At 43.6% G+C, this 17,062-nt stretch overlaps 1 protein-coding gene across 2 annotated transcripts in view; it reads left to right on the top strand.

Moving 5' to 3' along the window:
- Nucleotides 1-12,671, top strand: part of ZFC3H1 (zinc finger C3H1-type containing) — a 60,143-nt gene extending 47,472 nt beyond the window's left edge. The window contains exon 36 of one of the 2 annotated variants that reach the window (XR_012673592.1): nucleotides 12,650-12,671. The gene's annotated coding sequence lies outside the window, so the exon portion shown is untranslated. Of the gene's footprint in view, nucleotides 1-5,584; nucleotides 5,778-12,649 lie in introns of those variants that run through there. The other variant, XR_012673591.1, reaches the window with a different exon arrangement.
- The last annotated feature ends 4,391 nt before the right edge of the window (nucleotides 12,672-17,062 follow it).

The following is a 17,062-nucleotide window of genomic DNA, read 5'->3' as shown; positions in this document are numbered from 1 at the left end:
TTCTGTTTTACAAGAAATAAAGTTCAGGTTCCATAGTGGTGAATAACTGGTAAGAAAGGATAACTCCAGTCAATCGAGCAAAATACTAGCTGCTTAAGTGGAAAAATAACTTTAGCAGGAAAGCACAGTAATTTTTAACATAAAACTATGCTGCTACTTGTTCTATGCTCAGAATGGCTACTTTATGAATAGTGATCTGGTTATTTGGCCTTTAGTTGTAAGTTTTTCTGGAAACAAAGTCTGGGTCTTTACTAATACTGCACCAAACCACTTCCACTGCAGTGTTTTTCATTTCCTGGCTATTGCAAAGACACAACAATATGAAAAAAACATTCAGCTGCATTTATTAGGAAGAAAAATAAATGGAAATTATTCATTGTTCGTTTTGTTTAGTACATTCAGTGAAGACCTACATGAAGATAATCTCTTTCAGTATTAGTCATTTTAGTGCTCATCAAGACAATGATGAATTTATGGGCTGGCATGCTGTTTACTTCTCACAAACATGCTGTTTACTTCTTACAAAAGTTCAATTTTAACCTAGCTTTTTTATAGATATGCCTTCCACAACTACAAGGTGAAGGCATGCTGGAAAGTAAGTGTAGAGGGAAGCAAGAAGGGGAGGTAAGCAGAAAGGTTTTAAAGAATGGTTTAGGTAAGAAAGTTACACAGAAAGGCTTATGGTAGTCTTAACCTTTCTGAGATACCCGAGACTTGTCTTTTACTATAATTTTTTTAAGTTTTGGGATAAGACACGAGCAGTAGGTAAACTTCAACAGTACTGTCACAGCAGTACACATCGGCATGCTATAGGTGTCGGCTGGGCATTGCTTGTTCTGCTGCTGAGCTTTTGGAAGCTCTTCAGAAGAGCACTGTAGTTCTGCAAGAAGCTTCATGCACTGTCAAGCTTGCAATTAGCGTTAGCTGTTGCCAGCTGCCCTGCTACCTCCTGTCAGTCTTGGCGTTCTCCTGAACACGGTGGACAGCTGGTGCTCTTACATTCCTACAATTAGAGGTCGCTACCTGGGGGCCTACTTGACCATCTGTAAATGAGACAAAACGGAGTTTTCACACTGTGACTTACAAGCTCTTCTTTTCTGTGCTTCCATAAGTAGCTTGTTTTCATTGAATTATATTAATTTCACTTTCGTCACGGTTCTTGTGTTTGGGGGCCCTTGTGCCTCCTGTTATCCAAAGTGTAAAAATGAGAAAAGCCTCGAGTTGTTGTTGCTGCCTGGGATTGTGAGGCAGAACCGTGTCGTGTCCGTTTCCCTCTACTTACATGATTCTCCAATTCATCTGCAAGTTTCTTAAACTTTTGCAAGGGGAAAGGAGAAAGGGAGCAGTGAGTAAGTCAAATGAAAAAACAGGAAGAAAGATTCCATGAGGAGTTGCCTTGTAAAGAGTATAGGGAGCATCTACTCTTTAACATCAGGCATGATTCACAACAGCTTTTTTTTAGCAGTGCATGTTCTAAGGTTCCTCATAGCTTCAATTCCACTCTTCAGGTTTTCTTGGAGCGAAGCATTGTCGGGTGTTGAGTTATCCCCACCTCTTCTCTGTTTCACTTTTTTGAGGTTCCTCTGAACAACTGGCTTTGCTGTGAGCTTGAGGCTGCTTGTGAGCCCTTGCTTTTCTCTGGGTTTCAGAAAAGAAGGAATTTTTCTCGAAGGTCTCAACTGATCAGTGTCTCAAAGCTAAGCAGCCTTCAACTAAGAAAGCAGACCCATCAATAAACAGGATTTCCATCATTAACATTTATACAATTAGTGCTGTTCTGAAACACTGGGCTGTATTAGGAGACGCAGAGATGGCTACGCTGGTGTTGAATACAGTCGTTCTGGGTAACTGTGCCATGGGTTTATCGGCTCTGAACATTGGGTATTGGTACCTGGGTGCAGAAAGGGGATGGGCTCTGATCTGATGCAAATCCCTAGTTAGCCGAGTAGACTGATGTCCCCATGGGCAGGGACATCTTTCACTAGATCAGGTTGTTCAAAGCCTCGTCCAGCCTGACCTTGAACACTTCCAACGATGGGGCATCCACAACTTCTCTCGGAAACCTGTTCCAGTGTCTCACCACCCTCACTGCAAAAAATTTCTTCCTTATGTCCAGTCTAAACCTACCCTCTTTCAGTTTAAAACGATTGCCCCTTGTCCCGACACTACAGACCTTGGTAAAATGTCTCCGTCTTTCTTATAAGGTCTAGTTCTTAACCCCACATCAGATGTCAGTAAGATGCTTTAACTCCTAGCTGTTGGCCTCCACATCTAGCAGGTTGTTTTGCAACAGCTTCCAGGCTTTTGAATTGCAGTTGTTGGTCATATACTTGTACCTAGTTGGTTTTTATTTCTGCTCGTAGTGCTGAGTTAATGCTATTCCCGCATGAATTGCATTCTGTGTTTTGATGGTAGATTCTTGAGCTGCTTTATCTTCCCCTTTTTATACTTCTAGGACATACTGTGAAGAGAGGAACAAGCTTTTTTCATCTTTTCTATCAAGATTACAAGCCTTGAGCAAGGAGTGAAGGGAAGGAAAACAAAGCCTTGGCTTAACTCATTAATTTATTGATAGTTTTTCCTGGTTGGGTTATATAAAACTGCAAAGATACCAAAAAATGTAACCACATAAAGAATAGGACATGCTGGTATTGGATATTAAAGATTTCATAACCAATTTTTCTCATATCTGACAACCCACTTAACAGCCAGTGTGATGTCACTCTCTTACCAAGTTAGGTGTCTGTAAGGAAGCCAGACTCGCAGGAGTATGTGGGGGGGAAGATGCAGAGTTCTTCCATGGACAGTAGTCATGGGATGCCATGGAAGCCGTGGTATGCCATCCTCATAGAGAAGCTGATCAAGTATGGACTGGATGAGCAGACTGGCTCAACAGCTGGGCCCAGAGGTGATCGCTCGTAGAAAGTCTAGTTGGAGGTCAGTCACTAGTGGTGTAGCCCAGGGGTCAGTACTGGGTCCAGTCCTGTTTAACATCTTCATTAATGATCTGGATGATGGGGCAGGGTGTACCCACAGCACATTTGCTGATGACACAAAACTGTGAGGCGTGACTGCTATGCCAGAGGGTCATGCTGCCATCCAGACAGACCTCGACAGGCTGGAGAAATGGGCCGACAGGAACCTCGTGAAGTTCAACAAAGGGAAGTGCAAAGTCCTGCGCCTGGGGAGAAGTAACCCCAGGCACCAGTACAGGCTGGAAAGCAGCTTTGTAGAAAAAGACGTGGGGGTCCTGGTGGACACCAAGTTGAACATGAGCCAGCAATGTTCCCAAAGCAGCCAACAGCCTCCTGTACTCCATTAGGAAGAGCATTGCCAGCAGGTCGAGGGAGGTGATCCTTCTCCTCAGCACTGATGAGGCTACACCTGGAGTGATGTGTCCAGCTCTGGTTCCCCAGTACCAGAGAGGTATGGAGCTACTAGAAAGAGCCCACTGAACGGCCACAAAGATAATTAAGGGACTGGAGCACCTCACATACAAGGAAAGGCTGCAAGAGCTGGGAGTCTTCAGCCTGAAGAAGGCTCGGGGGAAGATCTTATCAATGTGTACAAAAGGAGGGTATAAAGAGGATGGAGCCAAGCTCTTCTTAGTGGTGCCCGGTGACAGGACTAGATGCAACATAGGAGGTTTTGGCTGAATATCAGGAAACACTTTTTTACTGTGAAAGTGACCAAGCACTGGCACAGGTTGGCCAGACAGGTGGTGGAGTCTCCGTCCTTGAAGACATTCAAAAGCTGCCTGGACATGGTCCTGGGCAACTGGCTCTAGGTGGCCCTGCTTGGGCAGGGGGTTGGACCATATGACCTCCAGAGGCCCCTTCCAGCCTTAACCATTCTGTGATTCTGTCATGTACATTCCTGGTGTACATTAAATCTGTGTGCTTTCACTGCCTTTGGCTAATCAGCTGCACCGGGCCCCTAATGGCCTTCATGCTCCTTTAGTCAAGGGCAAAAAGGGTGGAGCCAGGCCAGCAATCTAGGTTCTTTCCTACCATCCCTGGCTGAGACAGAGCTGTGAGCATGTGATCTTTTGCACTTGACTAACTTCATTTGTAAATACTTCTTACCTTAGTGTAGCTTAAGAGCTTATAGGATTTCTTTAGTGCTTTTATTGAGGTGTTCTCCCACTGCACACCCTTTGTTTTATATAGTCACTACAGGAATTGCAGTTACTGATAGACGCTTCCTGCCCAGCTTTATTCTTTCTGGAGGTAACCATGGCCTTCAATGAAAGTTGTATTTTAGGGGTTTTTTTAGGTGATTGGCAGAAACAAAAAAATTAATGGTTTAAATCGAGAAGACTAAGGATCTTGTACGGCAGGTGGTTGAGACCCTGCCTCGTATCTGTGAGGGTCAGGTGTAGAATTGGCTTGCTCTCAAAATCCTTCAGGCATATTGCTTGTGCATCTGTGCTGGTGCTGCCCTCCGTGCTCGTTCACTCAAAGGAGTAGTTATCTTCTCAAAGTGACAACACCCCACCAAACATTAGAAATTCACATCACCTTCAGAGGAGCTAAGTGAAAAGGGGCAGTGAAAACTTCCACATCCTCCAGCTTTCCTGAAGAGCACAGTACAGCTCTGTACGTTCATTGGGCTGTGGTACTGTCCTGTATGTATACCGTGTCCGGTTGGATGCTTGGAACCAATTCCACAATACCCAAGGTTGAGATTGTGTTGACAATGAAAGACTGGGTGCATTTCTGTCTAATCAGAAAGCATTAGCTCCTTTTTTTTCTCCAGGCTTTTATAAATGTCACCAAAAATCTTACCCAGCCTTGAAGATTCTCTGTAATTATCACCTACGGCCTGGGATTAAAATCCTTTGAAGGATTAATCATTGTTTTCCAGTCCTAAGGGTCTGAACAACAACTACGTGGTGAGAAACAAATCCAATGAGAAATAGCAGAGGTCTTCCTTGCTGCCATTTCTTCCTCGTTCTGCCAGTTCTTCATCTGCTGATGATAACCCTTTACTCTAGCATTTGATAAATATAGCGGCCAAATCTCTGTAAGTAGATGTCAAAATACTCTGAAATTTTTGCCTGTTCTTCAGCCCTTATTGCTGGAAAGACTATCCATGCCAGACAAAATTGCTGGAATTTCCATGCCACCTGTTGCTGATGGCATAATCTGTATTTATCTGAGAAAACTGATGAACTACCTAGCATCCTATTTTACTTTATTTTAAAAAACCATACGCACGTCTATATTTTGCTTACTAACCATAGCAGATTGAACCCTCCCCCTTCACCCCCTTGCCCCAAATTCTAGGTATGTAGCAAGCGTCAAAGGAAGCCTTCCTGAGACAAGCAGAAGTGATCAGACTTGGAGCACTCTTGAGCTGGACTGTTTTAAAATTGCAAACCATGATGAGTGTTACAGAGGTGCAGTTACCCCAGTAGAGTTAATGATCATGAGCACGTTACTCCTAGCAATGTATGGATAGCAATGTACGGATAAGTTGAAATTTCCTTGATCAAGGAAAATTCACTTGTGACATGTTTGAGGAAGCAATTGATGGTCCTGATGTGGCCTTAAGTTATATAAACTCTTCCTTGTCACTGCAGTTGCTGTCATGGTTGTACTCTTCAAAATCTGGAAGCTGCAAATCTCTAGAGAAATTCTCCTCTCTGAGACTCACACGATGATTAAAACAGAGGAGCCCTTCACTCAGAGAGGCCTGTCAGAGACTCTGGCCTCTAGTGAGGAGGAGCGATAGGAAACAGGCACCATAAACAGGCAGCAATCGCAGAAAGATGCCCCTTGGAAGCAGGTAAATCATCAAAGAAGGAAGAAAATCATCACAAAATAAAAATCTCTTCCTTGCAGAAGCTGGTTTCTCTGTGTTCCTGAGAACTGCTTGGTCTGGCCCTCTGTTAGTTCTTCTGCTCTTTTCTAGCAATTTTAGACATTGCCTGGTTTTGTTTTTCCTTTGGTCCATAAAGAAGACCACCTCAAGATCTTGGAAATCATAAAAATAAATTATCAAGTAAAGTACTTAATAGGATAGACTTGAATGACTTTTCTGATAGAAGAAAAAAACTAATTCTCGACTTGCCCATCACTACATCTGTGGGATGAGGTCATGTCCCCAAGGCTCCAGAACGCTCATGGACCTGCATCTCTCCTTAAGCTGGTCAGACCCTAACTAAGCCCCCTCCTCCTCACAGGTAATTTGACTTCGTGTCTCATGAAACGTCATTCAGAATTGCAGAGCAACGAAGTTCCTGTTTTGTGTGAATAAATGAGAAGTCTGATCACCCAAATTTATGTCATGGAACAATTCAGCTGAGGGATGTGTGCATCTGATCAGCTTTTTAGGATTATGAGCAGACTTCTTCCGTATGAACATGGAAACACAATCTGATTAATAATGTCATTTCTCCCCAGTAGTAACACTTCTTCAGATTTCAAATATAAGGTTCCTAAGTGATGGTCAGCTAGTCAAAGCAACTGAAACCCATTTCCCTTTGCAGTTTTATGTTGACTGACTCTGGTCACATCTCTGCTAGATAGCTTTCTGTGCTTCGGTTTTGTCTTTTGTTCTCCCCTGACAGCCATTAGCTTCCTGAACTGTTGTGGAACAAACTGAACTCCATCCTCTTGGTTTGAAGGACACCATTTGTGTATCCACAGTGTCATGGTTTAACCCCAGCCGGCAACTGAACACCACACAGCCATTTGCTCACTCCCCCCCTCCGATGGGATGGGGGAGAGAATTGGAAGCATCAAAGTAAGAAAACTCGTGGGTTCAGATAAGAACAGTTTAATAACTGAAATAAAGAAAGTAAATAGTAGTAATAACAATAATAATAATAATAATAATAAAAGAATATACAAAGCAAGTGATGCATGATGCAACCGCTCACCACCCGCCAGTCCAGCCCAGCCAGTCCCCGAGCAGCGATTGCTGCCCCCCCGGCCAACTCCCCCCAACTTATATACTGAGCATGACATCATATGGTATGGAATATCCCTTTGGCCAGTTTGGATCAGCTGTCCTGGCTGTGCCCCCTCCCAACTTCTTGTGCGCCTGACAGAGCATGGGAAGCTGAAAAGTCCTTGACTAGGTAAGCACTACTTAGCAACAACTAAAACATCAGTGTGTTATCAACACTATTGTCATACTAAATCCAAAACACAGCACTATCCCAGCTACTAGGAGGAAAATTAACTCTACCCCAGCTGAAACCAGGACACGCAGAAAATCACAGGCTGCTTTACTGACGTTGATTTTGGTAGGATAGGGACAATGCATGGTATTTACATTGTTTTAAGAATACAGAATTTTTAACAAACTGCATGTAATCAAGCCCATTTATGTTTATGGAGTTTCTTTGTCAGTTGTTTCTTAAAATCTAGCTTTCAGCACCTGGCTAATAAAGTAACTCATTTCCTTGGTGCTGGGAACCTCAAAAGGAAATAACTTCAATAATTTTGCTAGCTGCTGTGTCACATCTTTGCATCTGAAAGATTTCAAAGATAGTTTCTGAGTTGAATGTAAGCATCTATGTCTCGGCAGTATTTAGTTACAAGATAATAAATCTGTGGCTTATGTATCCAATGAAAAGACTGTTAGTTGACTATCTCTACCTACTCGTATCTAACATATAAGATATACTAATTATATCTCTATCCTGTAATGGGAGTGTAATTGTAGATGTGGCGATGCTCCTAACAGGCTTGGATAGAGTACGAACAAAGATGCAGCAGCATTGACTTCAAAATTTTTCAGCATCTTTCAAATCCTTTAGAAATTCGAAGTAGGTTTCTGAGGTAGTTATAGTGCATAGGAATAAACGGAGCTGTATCTTAGCTGAGGAATACAGACTCAAACCAGCAGATGTCCTTACCCGTCCCGCCGTTTCACCTGAGACTGGGGGTCATCCTACCACTGGTTTTAGGGAGCGGTCAGGAATGAGGTGAGAGCAGAAAAGGTCTGTGCTCCAGAGTCGGTCAGTATTTCATGCCAGGGGATATCTGTTGCTCTGAAGAACAGAGCAGGGGTGTTAGCTTATCCTTATCTGTAAGGTGGCTGAACGTTTGCAAGGAACCCAAGATCAAAATTTGGCTTAAAAGAGGATATAGACGTTAACTGCTACTTTTCTTTTTTATTGCGTTATACTATTTCTTGTTGTCCTACCTGAGTAGCAGATAATAAGGCAGAGTATGGCTTGTAACTGAAACTTAACCTTGTAAAATCGTTGGCAATGAATTATCTATGTGTCTGTTTGCTCTCTGTTAATGGGAGCATAAAATCCAATCATAAAGTTTGCGGTGCTGCACCTGGGGTACTGGCAGAAGTGACGGTATCACGGCTCAGTAAAGTGTTGACAAGGAGTAAAGAGGAAGAAGCCTGGCAGTGCAGGCAGCAGGGCCCGGTCTAGCAGAAAATAGCGGAGAAAATACAGTGATGCAGTCGAATAAGTGACTTGCTTCAAAGAGTCTGAGCTGGGGAAAACTCTGCATCTTTGAAAAAGGGAATGATTTTTAACTAATTTCTCACTGCTACCACAGCTTGTGATGGCCACAGGTGATTTGTGAGGAACGTTTGCCCTTGGAGATGATAATTCTCATTGATTTCTATATCTGCTTTTTATTTTTGTGACAACTGTCAATCTGGCTCTCATTTGTGACCCTTGTAGTTAGGTCAGTCCCTTTTCTGGTCAGTTTGAGAAAACTGTGTGGCTGAGGAAAGTTGGTTGGGGAACTTCTAAGTACGGGTCTTGAGGGCAACGATGTTTTCTCTTGTGTTGACCAGAGTTAATACAGCATGAGTAGGAAGGCAGAAGAACTGCTCCTACTAGCTTGCATGAGGAAGTTTTAGTTATGATGATGTGATGCAGGAATAGCCCATATTTTTGAGCCCCTGCCCCCTGTATTCACATCTGCCTTTTCCATCAGTTTTCACCTTTCCCTCCTGAGGCTTCCTTTTCCCTCTGAAACCTTGTGTGAACTTCGTTTCTCTTCTAGAAGAGGTGCTAAGGCACCTTTTTCTGCCAGGAGTGGTTGAATAGATTTTGGTAGGAAGGTTACCACCAAGACCTCCACTGTTCGGATCTCTGTACAGTCAAGAAAAGCCAAACTTAGTCTAATCTCTTGTTGGGACAGCAGGAAAGAGTGGCAGTGCGTTCCTTACGTGGCCCTAGATAGACCAACAAGACTGAAGCATGCTTTCAAAAGGGCAGTGGCTCTAAACCCTGTGATTACAGGTATGATACCATCTTTCCTGTAAAGTGATCGAGGGAGGATCAACTAAAACTCTGCCTATAGAGAGGACAAACTCAGTGGTTTAAAAGATGGTATTCACAAAAGCCTTAAGGTAGCTGAGGCTATGCCTGAAGACCCCAATGCAGGGCGTGCTGAAGGTTTGATGATGGGTGCAGGAGATGTGTGTAGCAAGACCAGATTCTGTGGCAGATGCATACTCCAGTACTGTATGGACAGCACAGACACCTCTGCCTCCTAAACCAAAGTCTCCAACAGAAGGTAGTGGGCAGAGGACTCTGATGTACCTGGGTACTCTGAGGCACTCATTAAAGAATCGGAGTTAGGCTCCCTACTGGAATGATTCTCTTAGAGGAGCCTGTGTCTCTCTGTTACTACAGAAGGAGCCTGGAGGGGTCAGTGTCCGGGCCTCAAACTAGCCTTTGGTGTCACCAGTCAATAGGACAGTCTATGCTGTCTTTGGGAGGAGCACCCAGTATGGACTCAGAAACCTACCATGAGCTTCGGAGTATATAGACTGGGGCTTTGAGATACATGTGCTACACTGGGAACAGTCGTTCACAACATTTGGCATTCCCTGTCCACCGACGAGGGCTCAGCCTATTTGCAGAAGATAATGTGCTTTTTATTACCCAGAGGATTTTGTGGTCTTTGTGGTGCATTCATTCCCTGTCAATCTGAGACCAAAGGTTTTCATGGAGCGTTACTGTGCCCCCTACAGCACAAATATGTGATAAAAGCATTGTTGACTATACAAGGCACTAACTGGAAGAATATTGTGTAGATGCGTATTTTCTTTAAGCAGAAGTTGGACAACACTATAAAAGCAAGCATGGGTTGATGACAGTAATTATCTCTGAGAAAGGGTTGGGTTTTTTTTTTCCCTTTCTTTTCCCTCCTCCCTGGATACAGAAAAAAGAGGCAGTTTGTCCTTAAAACATTTTTCAGCCAGCAACCTATGGCATATTTTCTGCTAAATTGTCAGGAGCCAAATGTGGGAGACTTGGATAAAGCCAAAGACTGAATTATGGGCAACAATCTTGTTTAGACGGCAAAGAACTTCTGCTCCTTGTTTTTATCGTGGGTCTGTTTGCTCCAGCTGAGCAATGTCCAGGGGGACTGGCATGTGGCGCTTCTGCACCACCTCTGAATGGAGTAGTTTTGGCTCGGCAAGTAGGAAGTCCTGCTTCCACCTGTTTTCTGGTTGTAAAGCCCCAGTATCATCTGATGGATTGTCTGGAGAATAGTGTGGAGAGAGAAAGATATCGCACCATAAATAATGTAAGTGGATTTATAATTGCATGATGGGAGATAGGAAAATGACCAGTGGAATTCATCTGGGAGGCAAAAAGTCAATTTTTTTGTCTGAAAGCAGCACGTGAGTGGGTCAGGGTCTGTAAAGTGCCAATGAACACAAAGCCTGTGCTTTTATCACTTGTTCAGCATAATCTTTCCAGAGTGTTATGTTGAGTTGTTTTTGAAGGCTCTGTGCCAGGGCTTTATCAGATCAACCTAGATCAAAGGTTATGCTTGATTATTATATTTGTATATCTTTCTGCCTTTTTCTCTGTCCAATTCTACTAAGCAGTCCAGAGGCTTTAAATTATGAAAAGCATTTGCCGAAATGGAGCAACGAAAATGGTTTCAGCCTGGCCTTCTCTCACCCAACATGTAGATGGGTAGAGGACACGGAGGTACAACGCCGGGACCTGAGCTCATTCCCTGTGTTGTACACACTCTGATTTCTGATGTGGTGGAAGTCCTAAATCATAATTGGGACAAATAGCTGCACAGAGAATCATCCATAGAAAACTGGAGTCAAGAAGCCTTGATCCAGTCACAAAGCACCTGCTGATGGGCTACTGGACTTTATCCAAAATTGTTTTTTGTGTTTGCTGGATCACAGGCAATTGGGCAATGGAGTGGACTGGGAAGCCTCAAAGCAAAGTCAGAAGTTGACCTGGTTGCCTGGGATATAGTGCTAAGGATGCTAAGCCTAAACCCTGGACCCTATCCCTCTGAACCATCTGGTTTGTGCCAGAAACTCCAGAAACATTGGTTGTATTAGTGTGATGGGGCAAGATATGGACTCGAGCACAGGCTAACAGTTCAACATGCTGTTAACAGGATCCTGATGCTTTTTCCAGAAGGCAGCAAGAGGCAGCAGCTGGGCTGCTGGCACTGCCTGAGTGCCCTTCCAGCTGAAGCCCTCCAGTGCAGCTCACATCTCTTTTCCTTCAGGTCCCCTGAGCCAGCATGAAATGTCAACCTTCTCAGGACCGTAGTGATTAAAGAACAAGTATGTAAACAGTTACGCAGGGTGAAAGAGGGGATGCTTTCCTAATGAAGTGATTATATTTCCACATGGCTTATAGAAACTGTGGTGGTGGTGGCAATGAAGATCCCAATTTGACTGAGCAGTCAAATGTGTGCAGATGGTGGTACGATCTAGGACATTTTTGCTTTTGAGAAGGGCAAGTCTCTTGTCATACATCCCTGCTGTAATTTGCCCACCTGTACGCTTGCTGGGCTGCAGTATTTAGGTTGGAGGCTGCTGTCAAAGTGGGCTGCAGTATTGACAGTTTTCTTGGCTTCTCCAGCACGCTTTCTAACGTCCCACCTCCCTTACGATTTTGGAATTGGGAACTGTAACACTTCAACAGGTTCAGGACATCCCTCTCCCATCTCCAGCCTTCCAAATACTTAGGATTTAAAGCTTACCATTTTAGACAGCTGAAGCAAACAGGAACATGTGCTTTTATACAATAATAAATGCACAGATATTAACAAAAGTAAGTCCCAATACAATTAGATTCCTTGATTTTCTGACCACTCTTCTGTACGGACATAAGTACGGACAGCTGCTGCCTCTTGCTGCCTTCAGGAAAAAGCATCAGGATCCTGTCTTCAGCAGTTTGGGCACTCAGGACTCCCAGGACCCCAGCTCCATCCAGCAAAAAGCCAGGAGGCTCAGGCTGGTGTGCTTGGCTCTGTGAGCTCCTCTGGCTCTGGAGTACCAGCACACAACCCGACTCATGCCTCTAGACGCGGTGGCTACGTCTGTACTGTGAATTAAACAGTCTGGGGCTATTTTGCCCTCAGGGCATAATCGAGGTCTACATGCTTACACTCCCTCCAATCCCTCTTTCCCTCAAAATAGAGTGGTCTTGTCCATAAACCATATCAAGAACTGTGTCTGGTCCACGTTAATTCACCAAACAATATGTGTGCATGATTTCCTAGTCCCCATTTTCCCACAACGGCTTGGTCTGTTTTCTATGCCTCTGGCTTTCCTGCCATCATTTTCCTCAGTGTGGCTGATGAGATTCTTTTATCTTATAATGCTGGAGCCCTTTGATCAGTTTTATCAGTTGATTTCTTCATTGATTATTTCCTTTCTGCAGTTCAGAGTGTTTTGCCATGAGTGGCAACCATCTTGCTGATCAAGGATGCTGTGTTTTGGATGGAAAACCATTGAAGTTTAAGGGCTCCTATTGCCAGCCTTGTGCCCATCTCCACCACCACCAACATGGGAGAGCCTGGGACCACTGCTTCTGCCAGAATTCCCAAAATCTGCCCAGGGAGTTTCCTCAAATTCCTTACGAGCTTTCCGGAAGAGGGGAAGAGGGAAGTGCGTGCTTCACCACGGCAGCGAGGCACACTTGGGCACATGGTGGCACTAGGTGCCTGGTGAAACACGACCGACTTTCTTCAGCTGGCCCTAACTGCCTGTGACCTCAGATCTACACCTCTGATGGAAGAGGCAAAAGCCCGAGTATTGCACGGCAAGCCAAAGTAAGAAATCTAGGTTTCCAATAGGATGTCTGGGAATACTCGCTTAGCAAGTGTCTTCCTCCATCTGTCATCTGTCGTACGAATTCTGCTTCTGGTCATATTACACCCACAAATCCCCTGGGGCAAGCTTTTCCTGTAATGCTTTCTCATGCCTCCCTTGCAAATAAACCCAGGGCACTTTCCTGCTACCTTATTAAAAGATCTATGACATAGTTATTGAAAATCTTGCTCACATTAAAAAAAATTATTAGTTTTTTAAAAGGTGATGGCATAATTTTCAATCTGGGTCCTTCTTCAGAATCTTTTAATGGCTGGTTAACATCATATTGGCAGCCTAAACTTCTGAGCCATAAAATGTGAAACTTTTAAATTTTTTCCTTATGACAGAGGTATTTGGGGTAGAAAATCTGAATGACACAAAAGGAGAAATTTGCCAGGGAGCTCTAAGGGAGAAATAGAGCTGAACAATCTTTTTCTAATTATCCTAATAGAGTGCCATTATCAGAAATGCTCTGTGCTCCATTGGGAAAGAAAGTTATGTTAATAGGAAACAAAGATATTTGAGCCTTCATAGATCAAAGCACTTTTATGATGCTGCTGTCATTATGAAAGGCTGTTGGTGTAAGAATGGTACTTAGTGGACAATGGCTTTATTGTTTGTCACTTATTTACCTTCTAAAAAAAAAAAAATCAGACCTAGTGATCATTTATGAGGTCCCGATTTGATAAGAAATTCTTCACTCTGCCATAAAGCAACAGTTTTTAGGACCATGCTGTAATTCACTGCCTACAAACGTGAGAAGTTCCACTGTGCACAAAGGAATATTTGGTATGGAAATAAAAACTTGGTGAAATCCACTGAAGTGCAGAAGGTCCTTGCAAAGCCTCTGAATTCCACACTGGAAAGGCCTGTGGGCTTTCTTACCCATTTTTTCCCTTAATGCTTACTTGCATTCAGCTCTGAGAGCTTCCTTTGGTATTTATGTCGCACTTAGAGCAGTGGGATGCTGGTCCATGACTAAAGCTCCAAAGTGCTCTCCTAACACAGATAATAATAAAAGCAGAGAGGGATCGATACTGAGAACAGTTCACCTATGGCTCACAAAATGGATTTCTTACTGCTGTAAAACCCTCAGAGGAGGGAAAAAGTGCTTAAAGACCTGGAAAGGCCTACGTACACCAGCGGTGTTGTGCAAAGAATAGTGTCAAGAGTATGGGAAAAGGAGACAGAATGTTTGTCAAGGGAAAGCCTATCAATTCTTGTAGGTAGAAAAGCGGTATTCAGGGATAGAACTAAATAACTAATACTGGTAATTTACTTTGACTTGTATTTCAGTTCTGTACAAGGTAGTATCATCAATTCCTATTTAAGTGGAGTGAATAGAAGAAAAAAAGTATTTGAATTTTGAATAGCTTGTCAGTACCAAACTTAACACTTGATGAACCCAATAAAACACTATGATTTATTGTTTTGTTTGTTTTCTACTGGCCCTTGTATAAAGGTGGTTTTTAAATGATTTTTTTCATGAAAATGCTTTGTTTCTGCACGAGTATCTTTATCCTCTTTGACTGATGAGCCACAAAGTCTCATACTGTGGATGCGCATATGTGTCTGTCTGTCTTTAAAACAGGAGATCTTTCTTCCTCCTTTTGCAATACCAATAAAGGGTACGGTACAGTCCTCCCCTGTGCCCAGCACATGGGTGCATACCTAGTTTGCCCACTGCCAGTTCAGTTTCTCTTCGCTGCTTTTTGGAACGAGGCACTTGGTGACTATGAGATTCTTTAAATGCTTTTGCTCCAGCTTCTTCAAAGGTTATCTTTTCTTGTGTTTCTTCCAAATTCCACCTCTCAACCTCTATACAACCTCTCTGTGTTTGCTATCTTAGAGGTGGGCAAATTTCTGTTAAGAAGTGCTCCACTTGCAGTATTTTTAAGACTAGAGCAAGGAGGGCTCAGGACTTTCAGTTGCAAAGCTGCTTGTTCAGGAAGCCACGGAGGCTGCATCCAGTTCCAGAGGTGGCATGTTGTGGGGCAGATGTTTTGGCACCACGCACTGCACAGACAAAAGCCTCCAACACGAGGGCTCGGGCTGGAGGGCTGGGGCATGTTCTCTGAAGAACTCCAAAAGAATATTTCTCTGACCTGTAGTCTCCATTTTCCTAAGGTAATTGCAGAACCTTTCTGGCCCATGGTGATCTTACAGAGTTTCCAGTCTGCCCTGACTACCTCCCTGCCAACTACTACAGTGAAATGGTATTTTTCTCTCATAGAGCGTATTGACTCTTTGCCTTCGTGATACTGAACACATGCCAAACTCTGCTGTAGGTGTTCCTAGCTATGCTTCCATCCTGTGTGCTTTATTGCCTTATTTCAGCTCAGCAAGAATGTCATTGTCCCTTAGATACATACTCTCTCCCAATATCTCAGGGCTTGGTGTCTTTAGCTCCCACGTCCTCCAGAATAGGATACATCCCTCTGGATGGAGAAGCCCACTTGGGTGGCCAGGTTGAGCAGGACCGGGACTCAAGGGGAGCAGAAGCTTTGTGTTCATGTTACACTTTCAGGCTGTTCAAAATACAAGGCTGACAAATCTCACAGTGAACGCTTCCGTGTCCAGGTGATGACGAGCAGCTCAATTACCACGCACTGCATCCAAAAATGGCATGCTAGGAGGGCCGCTCTTTTCTTTTGGGAGATGATAGTTATGGAGGACAGATGCCTAGAGAATAAGGCTGTGTATTACATCACTCAAGTCTGTGAATTTTCAGGTAGATAAACCATGTACTTCTGTATGATACCTGAAATCTGCTCCCATATTCACACATGGCCCTTTCGGGAGTAGGATCAATTCAAAGCAGACCTCTCTGCTTTCCTCCTCAACAGGAAGCGCCATTGCTTTTTTGGCATAGGCATCATTGCTGAGGTTTCCTGCAGATGTTCCCCTCATACCACATTGGCACAGCCTGATGGTTATAGTTCCCTCAACATCTTTGTTGGAAAATGCTCTGGTTAAAGTAAGCAAAAGAAGGGCCTGGTCATGGCACACGGCTGAGGAAGTTTTGGTGTCAGACCTTCGCTCCTTGGTAAGGCCTTCAAGACTGCTGCTATTTCCAGATCAGCTCAGTGAGAACTGAGTCATCGGACTCCCTTAGCTTTTGAAGTGCTTGGTTTCACAACGTAGGCATTGGATGGCTCTCTTTCCTAGTGTACTCCTCCAATAAGAGAGGAATAACTCCCCACAAAGGGTAGAAATGAGGTATTAGTTGCAGTTACCCCATTAGCCCCTGGTCCTGATAACCAATCTCCCTTTCAAAGTAATCAGTTTTGCATACTGGAGTTATTTCCCAAATAACGCTTTTATCCAGCCAGTTAGGATCAGTTTAACTGTGCTCCACGACCTCCCTGTAGACTGATTCTTTGCTTTCTCTAGTCATGCAGTTTGCAGATTATTTCAATAATTATTTCAAGATGGGGGGTGTTTAACCCATGCAAGGGACTCCATGTTTCTGCAAGATTTGACCATGGGCTGTGCATCCATGCGGATCCCTACTTGCTCACTTCATTTTCTTATTAAGATGATTTTCTCAACTGTAATCGTCTTTGCCAGAAGAGCGAGAAAATTTAAGATGTTATGACTGATTTTCTTTGTATCTTATTCTTCAAAAACAGGGTGGCAGAGAGATATATTTAAATAGTTGTCACGATGTGCATAGGCAAAAGTAAAATTCTTAAAGTGAATACGGAATGAAAAAGGTCTTCATCTCCTCAGAGTACACGGCTCCCTGAAACGGTTTTAGACCGGCTTTGCAGGCAGCAATGCAAACTTGCCCAAAAAAGCAGGCGAAAAAATTTCAGCTGACGGGCCTGTGACTGCAGTTGTATCTTAGTGCAATGTATGGTTGGGTAATGCCTCTGCATCGGGCTGTTCTGACGTGATGACCGTACCGCTTCCGTGCGTGCAGGACACCAAGACTTGCAGCCTATACCATCAACAGCTCTAGTTATTCATATCGTTATTC

The sequence above is a fragment of the Calonectris borealis genome, chromosome 1 (genome assembly GCF_964195595.1).
Source record: "Calonectris borealis chromosome 1, bCalBor7.hap1.2, whole genome shotgun sequence".
In the NCBI taxonomy this organism is placed as follows: Eukaryota; Metazoa; Chordata; class Aves; order Procellariiformes; family Procellariidae; genus Calonectris; species Calonectris borealis.
Note: the sequence above shows the minus strand (reverse complement) of the source record. Positions and strands in the feature narration are given on the sequence as shown.